Below are 15,266 nucleotides of genomic sequence, written 5' to 3'. Positions count from 1 at the left end.
GGTCATGGCTTAATCTTAGGATTATGATTTTAGTGGGTAGTTATTAATTAGACTTTAAATTGTAATGTTTCTGATGTTAAGAAATACAACAGTGAGTAAAGTTTTCTTTGCTTCAAAAATAACAACACTATGTCAAAAATCCTGATTCTATGGTAGTCTACACCTGGCAGTACCTGTAGCATGGATTCTTTTCTTAGATTTCTCTTATCCTAGAGGGCTATGTCTAAAGCAGAAGAAATTGTAAAACCAAGGATTCATATAAGTGAACTTAAAATGGTTATATTTTGCTTTACTCTTTTATGTTACTGTATTATATATGACAGTGATCTGCTTTGCCATTGATTTGAATCATCTTGACTTGCTTCCTTTTCTTTCCTGTACACGTTTTAGGTATTTTCTATATCTTCTTTCTTATATAGCAAATAGATTCTCTTCTTTCCTGTTCCAACTCCCCTACATAATCTCTTCGCTTCTTCTCCTGGGCCCGTTCCCACTACATCCCCACGTCTGCTGAATTTAAGGAGCTAGTCAAGATCCTCATTCTACATAGAAAGTATGAATCCATGTAGAAAACCATTCAACAAATGCAAAAACAGAAGCCTAGCCTTTCTTGTGATTCCCTTTCTTTTTTCATTGAGGAGTATGGGAAGAACAGCCTCATAGATCACGCTGTGGAGGTTTTCCATAAAAGCACTTGTTTAGGTTGCAAACAATTCATTGCTCTTTGCACTTTGTGAGGTGAAGTTGTTCCATGGAGCATATGCATTAATCAAGAGGATGATCAGGAAAGACGAGGTACCGGATAAGAGGATATATGCGATTCTGGTGAATGGGTTGTGTTCTGCTGGGAAGATGAGGGAGGCACAAAACGTCTTGGAGGACATGAGCAAGAAGGGGTTTAATCCTCCAGTTATAGGTGGAGATTTGTTAATCGAAGGTTTGTTGAATGCAGGTTATCTTGAATCAGCCAAGAAAATGGTAAGGAGAATGACAAAGGATGGCTTTGTGCCTGACATTGGAACATTTAATTCTTTGGTGGCAACAATTTGTAAAACTGGGGAGGTTGATTTTTGTATTGATATGTATCATAGTGTTTGTAAATTGGGGCTTTGTCCAGATATAGATGCATAAAATTTTGATACCTGCAGCTTCAAAGGAAGGTAGGATTGATTAGGCTTTTAGACTTTTAAATAATTCAATTGAACAAGGCTATAGGCCATTCCCTAGTCTGTATGCATCTATAATCAAAGGATTGTGTAGGAAAGGGCAGTCTGATGATGCATTTAGCACTTTCAGTGAGATGAAGATCTAGGGTCATTCTCCAAACAGGCCATCTACACAATGTGTGGGCATGGAGGCAGGTTTATAGAGGCAGAGAATTAGTAGGTGGAGATGACTGAGCTGGGACTAGCACCAATTTCGAGGTGCTTTGATATGGTCACCGATGGTTTAAAGAATTGGGGGAAGCATGATTTGGCTAAGAGGATAGAGCGGTTGGAGCTTTCCCTTCGAGATGTTTAATGCTGCAATGGAGAATTGAAGATTATACCATATCATGCTATGCTGCCACTAACCTCTGAAAGGTAAGTTCCTTTTTCAAGATTCATTTTAAGTATTTCCACACAAAAGTCTCACTGAGAATTAGTTCCTTAACTGAATTTCTCGCACTTCACTCATGTAAGCTTCAATCATGTTTACTTTGAAGAAAAAATATGTCAAGACATTCTTGCCTAGCAATTCATAGGAGTTTAGAGCAATATCTAGCAGCGCTATTGCCATTATTAATTGTGTGATTACCTGTTTGACGAATGTTAATGCCAGTGCAGTATCGAAGTATTTTCATGGAATATGTTTTAGTGGAACTATTATTTCGCTTTTTACCAGTTGTGATGCTCCTAATTAATATTTTGGCTGTCTCGAGTGTGAATTTTCTGGTAGACTTTGGGAAAGTGGTTTCTCATGAATTCACAAGGTTCTGCATAGATAAGCCTGCTTTGACTAATCCGAAGAAAAAATATACTGGATGAAGAGTAGGAATCTCTTAGTGCTAAAAAAAAGATTCTTCCCAAACTTTGCATTGAATTTGAATGCAAAAGGACCTATGAATTTAACCAATACTTTGTAAATCCCTGGTTTTGAAACCAAATCTAAAGCCAAGGCAAGTGCACTGCCTCTAGAATATTGCAAGGTCACCATTTATCACATTCCCATGCATCTGTTACTATTTGCTTGTAAAATTAAGTCACGTTACTGCTGAAATGGCGTGAAAGTTGACAAAATTTTATAGGCAAAATAAGATAAGTAAGACTGTTATAAGAGTGATGATGATCCATGAGGGAATATACAAGGCAGTCTGCTATATTTTCTACAAGTAAAACTGTAAAAAAAAATATCATGGTTAATCAAAATTATTATAGCTACAATATCAGGTTCATCCAAATCAATCAGTGTCATGACCAGGGGAGGTATCGAAGTGGCATTCGCGCCTATTGGACTCGATAAGCATCAAAACAACTTCCCGCATTGTTGGTCTATCAGAAGGAGACATGCTTGTGCATATCAAAGCAATTTTCAAGACTGTTAACATGTGAGAGACAGTACTCTCATCTTGTTGATTCAATCGAGCATCAAGTATTCCGGCTGACAATGACTGATCTCTAATGAAATTTCTCACCCATGTTACAAGGTCACCACCTTGGTCTAGAGGTTGAACTGGTGTTCTTCCAGTCAGCAACTCCAATAGGACAACTCCATAGCTATAGGTGTCACTTTTTTCTGTGACTTTCAAGGTGTATGCATATCCTGCATTTAAATTATCATACTCGTCAGCTAAAACCAATTTGATGTATGCTAAAGTTTGATAGAAGTCTAAATGATAGCAACATTCTAATGGAGTAAAACTTGGTGGCAGAGTATGGAAGTGATGAATGTCAATATTTTGAACAAAAATTTTCAGCATTGTTGATTCAAACAAGAGACGACTTACCTAGAGCAATGTAGCCATAAGAACCTGCAATTGCAGACATTGACTTGGATTGTGGCATGTCAATGACTTTGGTTAATCCAAAGTCTCCGACATGAGCTTCAAACTTGTCATCAAGCAATATGTTATTGGACTTTATATCACGGTGAAAGATTCTAGGCTTGCAATCGTGATGCAAATAAGCAAGACCTTGAGCAGCCCCCAAGGCAATCAGGAATCTTGTCCTCCAATCAACATTGCAAGATGCTCCAGGAAGCAGCTCTCCTAAACTGTCCCTTGACATGTATTCATAAAGAAGAAGATTGGAACCTTGGTGGTAGCAGAAACCATAAAGCTTCACAATATTCCAGTGCCTAATATTCCCTAAGGTTAGAATTTCAGCACAGAAGCTGTTGTTGACGTTATTATTGCCTTCCCTGTTGGATGCAAGCTTCTTTACAGCAATGACATGACCACTTGGTAAGACAGCTTTATTGTTAGTGTGTTAGTGGTTGAAGCAACTAGGTATGGCATTTCTACTGGCACTTTGTAACAGTTTTTGCCATCTGATCAGTTTAGGTAATATGATGGATCTGTGCATGGTGATCCATACTGTTAGGCAAACAACTTTTGTAGTAGTTAAACAAACTTTTGTATTTTTGAAGCCTATAAATTAATGAAATGAAGCTCACGATTTGTAGAGCCAATTTACTTCAAGTGACAGATTGGTTTCTTCTGTTTTTTTGTTCTTCCTCTGCTCTAAATCCTTCAATTGGTATCAGAGCATTCTTTAAGGTCTTAGAGGATCTGTGAGTTCCAAAAATTGAGTGAAAAGCCATCAAACACTTACTAGCCAGCTTTTGTCAACCTTAAATGGCCTCAAGCAATTGCTCCTTACCTACACCTCCTATTTTTTCTGGTGAGGGCTGTCAAAATGAAGACCTATTTGAGTGCTTTTGATTTGTGGGAAGTAATGGAAAATGAGAAGGAACCACCATAACTTCCTGCAAATCCAACAGTAACTTAAATGAAAAATTATAGTGAAAAAAAAGCAAAGAGGTACAAGGCTAAAAGCTATATTGAGTCTTCAATTTCTGATGACATATTCATTAGAATCATGACTTGTGAAACTATAAAACAAGCTTGGGATGTGCTCAAGGAAGAGTTTCAAGGCAGTGACAAGACAAGACAAGACAAATGCAAGTGTTGAATCTTAGAAGAGAGTTTAAAGTCTTAAAGATGAAGGAGACTGAAAATTTAAAGAAGTACAATGACAGACTCATGAAGATAGTAAACAAGATTAGATTACTTGGTGAGGAGCTGTCAGACAAAAGAATTGTAGAGAAGGTTCTTGTCAGCTTACCAGAGAGGTTTAAGTAAAAAATCTCATCCCTTGAAGACTCTAAAGACCTGACCAAGATAACTCCAACAGAATTGTTCAATGCTTTACAAGCTCAAGAGCAAAGAAGGGTTATCAGACAAGAGGATTCAATAGAAGGTGCTTTTACAGCCAAGAAGAAAGGTAAGATGCAAACAAAAAGCAAAGGCAGAAAACAAGGAGATCAAAGAAACAAAGGTTCTAGAAATAATGAAAAGAAAGGAAAATTCCCACCTTGCTCTCACTGTAAAAAGACCACTCACTTGGAGAAATATTGCTGGTACAGACCTGACATACAATGTAGGTACTGTAAGCAGCTTGGTCACATGAAAAAGGTAGGTAAAAATAAAAAACAATAGTAGCCATATCAACAAGCCAGAGTTGCTGACAATCAACAACAGCTAGAAGAGCAAGTTTTTGTTGCAACTTGCTTTGGAATCAGAACCTCTTCAAGTGCATGGCTCATTGACAGTGGTTGCACACACCATATGGCATCTGATATCAACATGTTCAAAGAACTAGACAAGACCTGCACCTCTAAAGTCAGAATAGGTAGTGGTGATTTCATAGAAGTCAAAGGAAAATGAATCATGGCAGTTGAGACACCAACAGGTACCAAACTTATTTCAAATGTGTTATTTGTGCCTAAAATAGATCAAAACCTGTTAAGTGTAGGACAGTTGCTAGAAAATAACTACTCTTTAGTTTTCAAAGACAAGGCATGCATAATTCATGATCCCATTGGTCATGAACTCTTTACTGTTAATATGAAAGAAAAATGTTTTTCCTTGAATTGGCATGAAGCAAACTCCTTTGCATATGCTACTTCACATGATGAATCTTCTTTATGGCATAAAAAGATGGGACATTTCAACTACAATGCATTGAATTTCATGCATAAAAATGATCTTGTATTAAACATGCCTACTGTTGAAGTCAGTGCTAGAGTGTGTAAAGTCTGTCAGCTAAAAAAATAAAGTAAGTTGCCATTTGCAATTAACAAAGCATGGAGGGTAACTGAAAAACTATAACTTGTTCATATTGATGTTTATGGTCCTATGAGAACCTTGTCCTTGAATGACATTAGATATTTCATTGCTTTTATAGATGATTTTATCAGAATATGTTGGATTTACTTCATGAAACAAAAGTCTGAAGTTGCAAATGTATTTTGGAAGTTTAAGGCTTGGATTGAGAATCAAAGTGGCTATAAAATCAAGATCATAAGGTCAGACAATAGCACTGAATACACATATGACAGATTTAATGAGTTTTGTAAAGTTATAGGAATTGAACACCAACTTACAACAATTTACACTCCACAACAAAATAGAGTCAGTGAAAGAAATAATAGAACAATCATGGAGATGACAAGATGCATGCTGTTTGAGAAGAATCTTCCTAAGAAATTTTAGGCAGAGGCAGTCAATACCTCTGTCTACTTGCTCAACAGGCTGCCCACAAAAGCGTTGAAGAAAAAAACTCCTTTCGAAGCCTGGTATGGAAGCAAACCATCAGTGCACCACCTCAGAGTTTTTGGCAGCATTTGTTATGTGTTCGTTCCTGATATCAAAAGGGACAAGCTCGATCAAAAAGCAAAAGTATGTATTTTTTTAGGCTATAACAACATCACCAAAGGCTATAGGACTTACAATCCACTTACAGGTAAGATGATTATAAGTAGGAATATGAGATTTAATGAGCAAGCTGCCTGGAATTGGAAAAAATCAAAGGAAAAATTAGTCAAGCAAGCTGCCTGGAATTGGAAAAAATCAAAGGAAAAATTAGTCAAGCAAACTGCTGTAGACATGATAAGCTTCCAAGATCAAAAAGATTATATGTTTAAAAATGAAATCATTGATCATGAATCGGTGAGAGGAATCAGACCATTCATAGATATTTATCAAAGATCAAATATTACCATTCTTGAACCTGCAAGCTTTGAAGAAGATATCAAATTTTCAAAATAGAGGAATGCCGTGAAGGAGGAGATTCATATGATTGAGAAAAATCAAACATGGATGCTGGTTGACAGACCAAGCAATAAAAACATCATTGGTGTTAAATGGATTTTCAGAACAAAATTGAATGCTGATGGATCCATCAATAAACTTAAAGCTAGATTGGTAGCTAAAGGTTACTCCCAACAGCTTGGTGTTGATTTTTTAGAGACATTTGCTCTAGTTGCAAGGTTGGACATCATAAGGCTGCTATTAGCCTTAGCAACTCAGCAAAGTTGAAAAATATACCAACTTGATATCAAATCTGCCTTCTTGAATGGTTATCTTGAGGAAGAGATTTACATTGAACAACCTGATGGTTTTGTTACTAAGGGACATAAAGGCAAAGTCTATCTACTCAAGAAGGCTTTGTATGGATTAAAACAAGCTCCAAGAGTGTGAAATTCCAGAATTGATGATCATTTATTGAAGTTAGGATTCAAGAAAAGCCTCAGTGAAGTAACATTGTATATTAAAGTTTTTAACAGTAATGATCTATTGATTGTTTCTTTGTATGTTGATGATCTTTTGGTGACAGGTAGCAAATCAGCTCTTGTGGAAGATTTTAAGCTCCAAATGCAAAATTTTTTTAAGATGATAGATATGGGAGAAATGTCTTATTTTCTTAGAATGGAGATTCATCAAACCAACAAGGAATCTTCATTTATCAAAGAAAATATGCAAATGAAATCCTGAATAAGTTTAGGATGGAAAATTGCAAACCAGTCAACACTCCTTTGGCTCAAAATGATAAACTTATTAAGGAAGATGGAGCTAACAAAGTTGATGGTTCTATTTATAGAAGCTTGGTTGGTTGTTTATTGTATTTGACAGTAACAAGGCCAGATATCATGTATGCTACAAATTTACTCTCTAGGTTCATACAAAATCCTAGTGAGTTGCATTTTAAAGCTACAAAAAGAGTGTTGAGATATGTCAAAGGAACCAATGAACTTGGAATTTGGTTCAAGAAGAATGAAAGTTCAAGATTGGTTGGATTCACAGACAGTGACTGGGCTGGCTCTCATGAAGAAATGAAAAGCACTTCAGGCTATGTGTTTTTCATTGGATTAAATGTGTTCAGCTGAAATTCAAAAAAACAAGGAACTGTGGCTCAACCAACAGCAGAAGCAGAGTATATAGCTACTGCAGCTACTGTTAATCAAGCAATTTGGCTAAGAAAAATTCTGTTGGATTTGAGTCAAAAGCAAGATGATCCAACAAAAATTTTTTATGATAATCAGTCACCAGTTGCAATGGTCAAGAACCTTATGTTTCATGAAAGAACTAAGCATATTAAGATCAAGTATCACTTTATTAGAGAAGTTGAAGCTGAGAATGAAGTGAAACTGGTGCATTGCAAGTCAGAAGATCAAATTACAGATATTCTAACCAAAGCCTTACCAAAGGCAAGGTTTGAAACATTAAGGAAAAGTCTTGGTGTTTCTGACAGAAATGCCAAGGATGAGTGTTAGTGTGTTAGAGGTTGAAGCAACTAGGTATGGCATTTTTACTGGCACTTTGTAACAGGTTCTACCATCTGATCAGTTTAGGTAATATGATGGATCTGTGCATAGTGATCCATACTGTTAGGCAAATAACTTTTGTAGTAGTTAAACAAACTTTTATATTTTTGAAGCCTATAAATTAATAAAATGAAGCTTATGATCTGTAGAGCCAATTTACTTCAAGTGATAGATTAGTTTTTTCTGTTTTTTTATTCTTCCTCTACTCTAAATCCTTCATTTATATATGGTTCCACAAGCTCCCTTACCAACAACAAAGCTCTCATCAAATTTGTCAGTGGCTGTAACTAAGTCTTGGAAAGTGAATCCTTCTTTAAGGGAAAAGTAAATGTTTGAAACTCGAGCAGCAGAAGGTTTTTCTTACAAAGGAGCAATTGTTTCGACAGGGCGTCTCATGAAATATATAATAACTACTATTAAAATAAGGGAGACTCCACCAATGGCTACTGCAACTATAGCCATAACTTTACCTAACCTGGAACCTTTATCTTTTGTATCTGGCAGAAGGAAGAATAAAGATGGTGCTGGATTACAACCACCAAGAGGTCCACCATAGAGACCTTTGTTCTCAATAAAGCTATTGATGGCCATGTTGTTGAGGGGTGTTAAGTCATTATAGGAAAAGTTGCACCTAAATAAGCTAGATAGATTCGTAAAAGAACCTGGGATTTCACCAGTCAAATGGTTGTTATTAAGCATAAGGTATTCCAGTAAAACAAGATTCCCAAGCTCATGAGGGATCACTCCAGAGAGATTGTTATAGCTGAGATTCAATGCAATTTGTAAGCTGGAGAGGGCACCTAATTCAGCCAGTATATTGCCATAGAATGAGTTGCCCCCCATTTGTAACTCAGTTAAACACAATAGATTTCCTAGTGCTGGATGTATTATCCCAGACATATTATTGTTTGAAAGCTTGAGAAGCTCCAATTGAGAAAGTGTTCCCACCTCACCAGGTAAATTCCTCGTCAATCTATTCCGGCTGAGATCAAGTCGTTGAAGCATTTTGCAATTAAAAATTTTTAGTGGTATCCTTCCAGTGAAAGAGTTTGATGAGATGTTAAAGTTGGCCAACCGGGAAAGATTACCTATCTCTCTTGGCAACTCTGATGTAAAGTAGTTATATAAAAGGTGTAGCCTTTGCAGAGTTTTGTAGTTTCCAACCCCTGGAGGAATTGGCCCACTGAACTTGTTCTGACCTAGTTCAACTGCAGAAAAGTTTACCAATTTGCACAGATTGGATGGAAGACTTCCTGTGAGGCTGTTTCTGTAATACCCCAGCCCAAATAATAATTAGGCTAGACTAATACTAAAGCCCATCAGTTTATTAAGATATTATTTAGTAAAAGAAAAAAGGCTGAAGTATTAAATAAAAGAAAACCTACCTATCGTGAAACAGAAAGGAAATAGAGTTCTTCTTTTTCATCCTCTTTAGGGTTAGAGAATATGAAAAATGAAGTTAGAGATTCACAATCAGAGGTTACAATCAAGTTAATCCCTTAGAGGTGAGTACATGCCCTCTTTTTATTTAAAAAGAAATATCAAGTTGATTGCTATTATTTGGAGTTAAAGTTTTAAGAGCAAAACCAAGAAAAATCATGAAATCTTTCATTAATCTTCATGATCTATTTGGGTAAATTATTGGGCTTTGTTTATTTCATGTTTTTAAGATTTATTGATGATTATTGAATGGAGTTGAAGGCTGAAAGTAAGGATTTGAATTTTTAAAGATTGAAGGAGAAATTCTATTTTTGGATGAGATGTTGTGATATGTAATAATGAATTAAAATAGAATTTTGTATTAATGGATAGATTATTGCTATGATTATTATATATCATTGGAAAGCATGTTGAATCTAGTTTGTAATTAAACAAATGAAAGTCAAATCTGAGTTTTATATGAAGAGTTGTCTAATTTGAACTTAAAGATATGTAGGCTGTAAGATAACAGCATCAGGGTTGAATTACGAAATTCTTCTTAATTTGTATACAAGGATTTACAGATTAAGCCATATATGTTTGGAAAGCTTATTGAGTCTACTTTCCAATGAAATAAGCGGAATTGAATTTGGAGTTTCCTGTGAATAAATATATAGTTTTTATTAGAAGGTATACAGGCTGTTTGGCAGCAGTATATGACGTGGATTTCAAAAATTGTTATAATTAATCTATAAGGAATTGTGAGGTATGCCATATATGGTTAGAAAGCTTATCAAGTCTAGTTTCTAACGCATGAAAGAGATCATAATTCTGATTTGGATATGTTGAGATATGACTGTTTTAATGAAAAGAGGTCAGGCTGCCAGCATTAATTAGTTAAGTTAACCCGTTGTGTAACTTAGTTGATTTTTGTATAAATGGTCTCAAAAAGGGTTGATTAAATTCTGATATGTTGAAATGATCTTGGATAGGCCATTAATTATTTTGAGGGAAAAACTAAGTGGTGAAATCGAATGAAGGTAAGTAGAATCTCACACACTTTGCTTGTTTTCAAATCTATGTATATATATGTTTCTAAATGAATGAATGTTTTATTTCTTTATTTTCAATATATGAAAATGGGATCAAGCATATGATTATTTTGTGTTTTCGCTATGTAAATGATGGATCATGCTTATGAATAAAATGAGAAAATGGTTTATGTTTAAAGAATAATTTTATGATAGCTACGTTTTTACATCTCTGGGAAGTGGGATCATCGACAACAAAACTAGTTCTACGATCCTGGTTAATGAGTAATAGTAGTTAGCAAAGACATGATCATACGATCCTAGCTAACAGGTAATAGTAGTTAGTATAAGGCCTTGACTAGCGGGTTATAATAGTTAACAATGATCATGAGGATGAAATTGTCAATACGACCAATGTCACGGGTTATAGCAGTGACCGTAGCTAATGATAAACCAATGATGATGATGATTTATGATGATGATGATTTGCAATGATTTTTAATGATTGATCCATGATTTGGTTTGATTATGATATTTGAATGATAGCATATTACAATAATTTATGAAGTGACATATTTTGACATCGATTTATGAATTTATGAAATATTTGACAAAACGATGATCTTGAAATGTTTTGATATTATGATTTGATGAATGTTTTGAATGATCTATATGATGTGTAAGAAAACGATGCTTGATCTGGTAAGATGTGTGAGCTTATATTTACTGAGCTGTGGTTTGCTCATTCTCCTTTTACTTTTTCTTTACAAATGACTAAGTGATAAGTTTGGTTAGTCTTGTGTGAAGCTAGAAGATAAAATGTGTAAGATTACTTAATTGTCAGAGAATATGTTAGCCAATGAAATTTTAAGAGGCAGTTTTGTATTTTATATGGTTTGTATTTGGATATATAAAGATGTATCATCAATTAGATTAAATATATGAATTTTACTTGGTAGATTGTTTTATTAAAGAATTTTAGAATGTTTAAGAAAGAATGCTGCGTATTACTTTAAGATTTTTTTCAAGATAATATGACCGTGTTACATCTTGATCTCGGGACATGATAGTTTCCAACTAAAAGAAGTTGAACTAGTGATTTGCAGTTTGTAACACCAGATGGGATGTTTCCAGTGAGCCTGTTCAACCCAAGGTTCAGAAAGATCAGGTTAGAGTTTCTACAAAGTCGAGGAGGGATCCTTCCTTCTAGTTGATTGTCTGATAAATCAACTACCCAAAGGGCGCTAAAAGCCCCAAGTTTTTGAGGAATGCTTCCACTCAGTGAATTGTCGAAGAGCTGAAACATAAGCAATTCTGTCAAATACTGGAATCCCATAGGAATAGGACCAGTGAGAGAATTTATGGAGAGATCAAGCTTTGACAAATTATTCAAAGTGGTAAACTCAACAGGAATAACACCACTAAGGTGGTTCTCAAAAAGATAAAGCAAACGCAACCCTTTTATCTTACTTAACTCAACTGGTTTCTCTCCGGTCAACGAATTCTCCGAAAAATCAATTTGTTCTGCCAAAGAAAGATTCCCAATCTCCCTTGGAATTGTTTCATTCAATTGGTTTCTGTAAAGGTACAACGCCTTGAGATTTATAAGGTTCCCAAGCTCCTTGGGCACCCTTCCGACAAGCTTGTTGTCATAGAGAGCAAGAGTACTCAAATTTGTACAATTGCCAAGTTCCTCTGGAATCAACCCTGAGAGCTGATTATCCCAAAGGATTAACTCTTTCAAGTTCTTTAGCATTCCAATCTCTTTTGGTATCTCGCCTGTCAATTTATTTTGTGCCAGACCAAGATACTGCAAGCTTTCACATGAACCTATATGTGAAGGTAAACTTCCTGTCAACAAATTCTGCCCCGCTCGAAACCATTTTAGAATCTTGAGGTTCCCTAGAGAACTCGGCAATGATCCACTGATATTGTTGCTATATGCAAACAATTGTGACAAAGATGAAAGATTTCCAATCTCATCAGGGAAAGGTCCTGATAACCTATTGTTTTGTATATTTAGAGTGGTCAAATTAGAAAGGCTGCCTAGTTCTTTGGGAATTTGAGCTTCAAATTCATTGTCATTGAGATTGAGAACCTCCAAACTTGAACAATTTCCAATCTCTTTTGGAATGTTCCGAGACAACCCATTGAAAGAAAGATCAAGGGAAGTCCCAATTCACCAATGCTTTCATTCCTGCAGCCAAGCTGCGATTCCAGCCTAGCTAAGCCAAGCCGTCCTTATTAGATATTTTATCTGCTTTGTTATTTATTTATTTAACTTCTATTTTTTATAATTGATTATATTGTTATTTTTTTAATATATTTATTTATTTTTGTTACGCAAATTTTACTTGTTTTAATTGATATTTAAATTTTTTATTAAATAAACACACGAATTTTATCAAATTATTAGAAGATTCAAGCCTTGAATTAAGTATTGCTAAACGATTAGGGCACTTGATGAATTTTTTTTAACAAAATAAAATTTTTAATCATATCAAACGATTAGAGGATTTAAATTTCTTAATTAAATCTTATCAAACTATTGAAAAATTTAATGACCTTTTAAAAAAAAAAAATTTCATAAAGAGATTTTTAAATAAAACATATCACCAAACGATTGGGGAATATGTATCAAAATAAAATCCTATCAAACGATTGGAATATTTTATTATTTGTTTTCAAGATTGAAAAAATGTTAATGAATTTAACGACGAAACTTTTTTAAAGTGGGACACAAGTTTTCATTAATACTCTTGAGATTAAAAAATTGTTTTAAATTATCACGAAACAATTGGAGCAATTTTAAAACCAATTTTCAATATTAAATTTACTTGAAAAAATTATAAACACATTTTAAGGTTTGGATAACACAAAATCAAACTGATATTATTCTTTAAATAAGCGTTATGAAAGTGTTATAACATTCCTTACACGTAATTGTACTTCCAAACCTAAATATGATTTCGTGAACTAGAATTTACCTTTTAAAAATACTTAAGTCAAGCTTAAGACTGTTCTTTAAAATGCAACAGATTCAATTTGATAACCAATCACACTTAAATAAAAAAGATTGATTACGACTTCTTAAATTTTTGTTAAGTTATAAATCCATAGATATATACTTTATAATAATTATCTTTAAAAAATAATATCCAACAAATTTAACATTTAAATCTCGGCACCTATAATTTTATTTTCATTCTCAAATTGTAATATCCTTTGTAAAAAAAAAACAAAGTCATAATACTCTTCTTTAATTAAATGCATGAATAGGTTTCTATGGTAAGCAAATTAATTTAGTGAAACGGAAATTAACATATACATGTAACATTACGTGAGGTAATTAAATTTTACAAATTTGCATGGCAATTTAATGTTGGAAATATTTTTAAACTACGAAAATAATATGATTAAGTAAATACGTAATAACAAATTATATTAAATTATTTAATAGTTTAAAATAATGTTTCATAAATAATATAATTAATTCTAAACTTAAAAAACCAATACAAGAAGGTTTACTATAAGATCAATCAATTGCTTAAATAAGAGTAATCGACTGCCATGTACTAACTAAAAAGGAGTCGACTACTTATACTAAAGGAGTCGATTGTTATGCATTTCAGAAAGATACAAGGGTCTTTCCCACAAGGGCACTTGAAATGAAGGTCCAAACATTCCCCAATTTTCTCCACTCTCACTGCTTCTTCACAGTCCATCTCTCCATTATTCTGTAGCAACAAATTTGACATGTCAACACCACTCACCAAATGCAACCTAAATTGATAAAAACCAAACATCTCAATTTGTTTCAGAATATATACAAGAATCAAAAGTTCTTTTTCTTTGTACCATTTTCTTGGCAATCAAACAGCAATTAGTATGCTTGATCCTAAGAAATTAGGAAGGCAAACCTTTATTGCCTCAGTGGTGCACACATCTTCAACTTCTCGCATAGCCTCATCCCACCATTGTCTCTTCTCTTTCATCCGTTCCCTCATTCTCATCAATCTCTGCTATTAACATACATGACAAATCCTTAAGATTCTTTTCTTTTTGGGGGGTAAGTTCAAGCAGTGTTAAAATTACACTAGACCCAACAGTTCCAAGAATCAATCATGGATGAAGAAAAAAAAATAAACCCATTAAAAAAGAAAACAGAATAAGCAGTTTCAAATGAAAGAAAAAACCAACCTTGGCACTGGGACTCTCTTCCTTGATCAATTCCATCCCCATCTCGTTGGAGCTTGAAGACTTTGAGAAGGAGTTAACAGGAGATAAAATAATGGGATCAGATCTTGAACTGCTTAAAGCAGGGGCCTTTGGGGGCAATGCAGAACAAGAAGCACTTCCTTTGACAATGGGGTATCTTCCAACGCCTTTACATTCTCTGAAAGGTTAGCTTTTGGAAGGCTATAAGGGTCGGAAGCAGAGCGGTGAAGCTGTGGAAGAGGGAGCTTGGAAAAGCCTGAGAGAGAGTTGTGGTGGTTGTCAAGTAAAGGCTTTTTGGACTTGGGTTCAGAGATTGGTTCAGGAGAAGGACGTTTCATTGGGTTGGAAGCGGTGACATTGCGGGCACAGGGGGTGCACCGATGGCGGTTTTGGTGCTTGTTCTTGAAGCTGTCAAGGTGGAGAAGGGAGTGGTTTATAGATTCCTGGAGTTGAAGATCATCTTCTTCTTGGTTTGGAACTTCGAAGTCTGATTCTTGGTTCATTTCATTTTCACCCATTGATTCTGCCTTTTCGATGCTTCAAGTTTTTCAATCTATATCCGAGAGGTTGTGTTTCTTGTTAGAAATGCAGGAGAACCTGTTAAGGGTTTATATAGAGACTTTGAGGTGTACGGATGATTCTTGAATCTTGATTGTGTGATGGTTGTTGTAACTTACAAGCCAATGGGGGAATGCCGTCTCAAATTCCAATAACCTCAAGAAGGATAAAAAA

The 15,266-nt window shown here is 34.7% G+C and overlaps 3 pseudogenes across 1 annotated transcript; 1 reads left to right on the top strand and 2 right to left on the bottom strand.

Annotated features, from left to right (window-relative positions):
• The first annotated feature begins 291 nt into the window (after nt 1-291).
• Nucleotides 292-1,878, top strand: LOC149515554 (uncharacterized; annotated as a pseudogene).
• A 43-nt stretch (nt 1,879-1,921) lies between these two features.
• Nucleotides 1,922-12,511, bottom strand: LOC149515553 (uncharacterized; annotated as a pseudogene).
• A 1,232-nt stretch (nt 12,512-13,743) lies between these two features.
• On the bottom strand, nt 13,744-15,189 carry LOC149515552 (uncharacterized; annotated as a pseudogene). Its single transcript, XR_016346809.1, has 3 exons — nt 14,517-15,189; nt 14,237-14,335; nt 13,744-14,053 (listed from the first exon to the last, which is right to left on the bottom strand). The product of XR_016346809.1 is annotated as an uncharacterized LOC149515552 (transcript).
• Between the last annotated feature and the right edge of the window lie 77 nt (nt 15,190-15,266).

The sequence above is a fragment of the Durio zibethinus genome, chromosome 12 (assembly GCF_047325235.1).
Source record: "Durio zibethinus cultivar Kanyao isolate XHJ-2024 chromosome 12, ASM4732523v1, whole genome shotgun sequence".
NCBI classification, from domain to species: Eukaryota; Viridiplantae; Streptophyta; class Magnoliopsida; order Malvales; family Malvaceae; genus Durio; species Durio zibethinus.
This window is presented reverse-complemented; position numbering and strand designations above follow the sequence as displayed.